This window comes from Chamaea fasciata, unplaced genomic scaffold (assembly GCF_029207755.1).
Source record: "Chamaea fasciata isolate MVZ Bird 193981 ecotype frontalis unplaced genomic scaffold, bChaFas1.0.hap1 SCAF_39, whole genome shotgun sequence".
Classification (NCBI taxonomy): Eukaryota; Metazoa; Chordata; class Aves; order Passeriformes; family Sylviidae; genus Chamaea; species Chamaea fasciata.
The window spans coordinates 1,226,318-1,230,708 of NW_027094124.1; the positions used below are offsets into that span (position 1 = coordinate 1,226,318).

A 4,391-nucleotide genomic window follows, 5' to 3' on the forward strand; every position below is an offset into this window, starting at 1 on the left:
CACTGCAAAGCATCTGTAATTCAAATAGAAGTTTCAGATAAATGTAGTGTGCAGTGAATTCCAGCAGTACCTCAGGCTCTGGGGTACTGGGTAGACAGAACCACACAGATGCCAAACCCTGCTGATCTCTCACACAAGTGAGCCTGTGTGGCCAAAGGCTTCTTTTGCAAAAACCCAGATGCTTGTGCTGGCAGGCAGAATGCAAAACTCAGTGGTCTGTAGCACCTGCCTCTTCTGCATCTTCACATTGGTTAGTCCCCAGAAGTTTTAGTTATGTCTGCTTTATTCTCTGTTCCAGTTCATGCTTGTGTTTAATAAGCCGTTCTATTTCTGTTCCTAAAGTTTGCAGGTTTTCCTTCGTGGGAGGGGAAAAAATGATAAGTTATACAGGGAAATTAATCCATCAGCACAAAATGCACTAATAAGTCAAAATTAGTGTTTATGTCAGCAGGTTGATACTTTCAAGTATCCAGAACAAATGCAAATTATCAGAGTCAGAAAAAAAACAAACTCATTTCAATAAAAAACTCAAAGCTCTTGGCAAGTCCTTTTTTGCAGTTACCAGTACTCCATAGGATGCCCAGAAGGTAGAATGCTAGTTCCCCTAAGCATTTAAGGGAAATGATGATTACAGGAAGAGATCTCCAGCTTGTGCACAACCCTGCAGCCCAGCTGGCAGCCTGCACACCATTTTCCAGCCTGCCAGCTCTCCGTGGCAGCAGAGGTGCTGCCCCAGCAGCTCAGGAGGGCCAGGCAGGCAGAGCCCATGCTCCTGGTTCCACATGCCCAGGGGAGAGCATGGAGAGACCCTGCCCTGCTGAAGGCACAGGCACTCCAGGTCTTATCTCAAGCAGCAGCCCATTAGTGCAGCATACTCTGAGGGTACCAAACTGGAGGAACATGGCATCATGTCACGTAACTCCCCGGTTAACCTCAATGCTATCAGTGGCACCAAATCACAATGAGCTGACTTCTGAAAAGCCTTTCACAGCATGCAGTGAAGGAAGCATCTAAGAACCACAAGAATGTGCACAAGAACTGGCACAGCTACTCACTTTCAATGTAATATTCTTCAGGAATGTATCTTCTAACACAGCCTGAAGCTTCCTGTTTATCTCTAAGGAGAGTTCCAAGGTGAGCCCACTGTCTGCAGGGTGAGATGTATACAGAGATGCCATAATCCCACCACGCCTGCTCAAGTGAACTTTGTTGAAGTCAGAGGCCTCTGATGAGAGGGTTCCAGCCTCTTCCCTCAAAATATAGCTCTGAATAATTCTGGAGGATAAAAAAATAAAAAAAACAACATCATAGCATTGCACGGCAGAGAAGAGTCTGATGCTGAAATAACTTTAGATTCCTGACATGAGTAATTTTACTTTCAAGCAGTACTGTATTACCAAAAAAAAGCAGTAAAAGTTTACTCCTGCAATTTCTATGCCAGAGGAAAACCTGGGATACCAGTAGTGATACAGGAAATGCTGGCAAATCAAGAGACTACAATGTGCAGCATTTACTTATTTAAAAGTATTCTGAAAAGATACTGGGACAAGAAAGATCTTTCTGGTAAAAAGTCTACTTTTCTTTGCTGAAGGACTCCAGACACGGAATCTTAAGCTTTCTACACATGAGAAAAAAATTACAAAGTCACTTCTCAAGAGTTTAGGAGGGGCTGGTTCAGCTCAGCCTTGCTGATAAAGCAATTTGGGTTTTCCCTCATCAATCTGTTTCATTAACTACAAATGCAGAATTGGAGAAGTTGTTGGATATTTTTGCGTTTTTCTGCAGCTGGCGGCAGGAGACTTTGCTCAGACTGGGGGTTGGGGCTGTCCAGCCTGGAGAAGAGAAAGACCTGGGGAGATTTCATTGGGGCCTTCCAAGACCACAAGGGAGCCTGAAAGAGCTGCAGAGGGACCTTGGACAAGGACCTGGAGTGCCAGGACAAGGAGGAATGGCTTTAAACTACAGGAGGAGAGATTTAGATGGGATCTTGGGAAGGAATTCCTCCCTGGGAGGGTGGGGAGGGCTGGGCTGGAATTCCCAGAGCAGCTGTGGCTGCCCCTGGATCCCTGGGAGTGTCCAAGGCCAGCTTGGAGCCCCTGGGACAGTGGGAGGTGTCCCTGCCCGTGGCAGGGTGGGGCTTGAAGGTCCTTCCACCCCAAATTCCATGATTCCAACCCAAAGATAACCTGGATTGGAGGCGGCAGTGCCTGGGGGCTAAAGCACCTTCCCAGCTGTTATCAGAACAGGAGTTGCAGACATTTTATCCCTGGGTTTTCTTCATTGTCCCTCAGCTGGGAGGTGATGGGAACGACCAGCAGGAGCTTCCCCAGGCCCTGGGAGTGGGACACTGGGAAGGGGACACTGGGAGTGGGACACTTTGGGAACGGGATACTTTGGGAGTGAGACACTGGGAATGGGACACTGGGAGTGGGACACTGGGAGTGGGACACTTTGGGAGTGGGACACTTTGGGAATGGGACACTGGGAGTAGGAGACTGGGAATGGGACTCTTTGGGATACTGTGGGAATGGGACACTTTGGGAATGAGACACTGGGAATGGGACATTTTGGGACAGTTTGGGAAGGGGACTCTTTGGGAGTGGGACGCTTTGGGAGTGGCACTTTTACAACCACTATTGGCTTTGTGGTTTATCCTGAGACAACAGACCCAACCATAAATTGTCACTTCAGGGCCAGCATTTAGTGCCAGCTCAGGGAAATGCAGGGTGGTTGTGGCAGGTATTAAACACCCCCAATAAATCCTGGAGGAGGATCCCAGGGTAACAATGCCTGCTTGCCAAATCTGTTTGCAGAGCGCACAAAAGCAATGAGGAAAACATTGCAACAGCACAAAGGTTTTCTCACAGCTCCACCACAGGCTTCTGCCTCAGGAGAGCTGATTTTTGGTGCTTTTCTTCCAGCCCCAAACTGGGATTGAGCCAGGCCCTGCATCCATTGGGACTGGGATGCTGTGGCTGTAGGATAAACCCCCAGCCAAGCCCCCCAGGGAGCCATTTATCCTGTTTGGAGCCCGTTTATTTTTCCTCCTTCCCCTGAAGATGTGTGTGAGGAGCAGAGATTCAGCCAGGCCCTCTTCCCAGGCCCATGGGATGTGTGTTTCTTTCCCGTTTCCTGGAAGCGCTCGGTGTTTGGGGAAGGTTGCTGGGCCACGAGGAGCTGCTGGACACCATCCATAGCCCCTCTCAGGCATTTTCTGCTGGGTGGGACTCCCTGAAAATCCCTTCAGCTTTGTAGGGAAAGCACTTTTCCTACGGGGCACACAGGGTGTGAGGCTGGCTCTGGGAAAGAAATATTCCCAGGGAAGAAAGGCTGGGAACGTGCTGACGGCAGCACTGCTCTTTCAGGTGTCACTGTAAGAAGCTTCTAAAAAGCTCCATTTCTGCTTGGTGGGCAGAAAGTGCAGGAAAAAGTGCTGGGAATGTGTGGAATCGGAGCTGAAATGATGTTGGGACAGCTCGGGCTGGAGGCAGGAATGCTCAGCAGGGAAGGAACAGGCAGCCTTAAAAGAAGAGAAAGCTTGAACATGTGAATTCTAGACAAAAGAATTTATACAGAGCTGATGAATTATGACCGATTCGCAGCGTGTTTGGGCTCCTGAAGACACAGATTTGGGGTCCCTGACTGTCAGAGCTGTGCTGTGAATTTTGTGGTGGTGCCATCCCCTCCTCCCCAGCACCCCCAGAGCAGGGCTCAGCTGGGCCTCATCCCACCCCTTATCTCCGGTGCATCTGCTGGCTCCAATTCCCCGCAAGAATCAGATTTGAAGGAGTGACAAAAGACCTCATCGGTTGTTTCTCCTCTTTGGGTGGGGATGTAAACTCAGAGAAGCCAGGGAAAAGAGCCCAGTGCTTCGCAGGGCTTGGGCAGAGTCCCAGGGGTGAATTCCCAAAGGAATGAGGAGTCTGTTCCCCAGCAGGCTCCATGTTCAGTTGGATCCAGGGAATTCAGCTGGACATCCTGGAGCCAAGGCCTGCCCCAAAGCTTTTCTTGCTGGGGTGGAACATAAGAAGTGTGAGTTCCCAGTTTGCCAGGCAGCTCAAACAAGGCAGCAAACACCCCACTGCAGGCTGGGATGTTCTGACTTGGCGTGGCTCTCTAAAGCGGGATTTTTATCCGTTCCCTTTCCTGAGGTCACTTTTCTCTCCCCATTTTCCCCTCCCTATCGCTTTCCAGAGCCATACCCTTGGCACTGGTTGGCAAATGTCAGATATTTCGACTTGGAGTTGTGTTTTCTATGAATGTTTTGTGATGTGGATCTCAAATTTCCAGGAAAAAAAACACCAACAAACAAACAAACAAACAAACCCAACAACAACAACAACAACAAACCAGTATTTACCTTCCAGATAAGGAAAAAAAAAAAGGAAAAA

General features: G+C 48.9%; 1 long non-coding RNA gene across 1 annotated transcript; it reads right to left on the reverse strand.

Annotated features, from left to right (window-relative positions):
* Positions 1–224: 224 nt before the first annotated feature.
* LOC136303616 (uncharacterized) lies at positions 225–1,529 on the reverse strand. The gene is made up of 3 exons (XR_010724267.1): positions 1,398–1,529; positions 1,056–1,275; positions 225–355 (listed from the first exon to the last, which is right to left on the reverse strand). It is a non-coding gene; the product is annotated as an uncharacterized lncRNA (long non-coding RNA).
* Between the last annotated feature and the right edge of the window lie 2,862 nt (positions 1,530–4,391).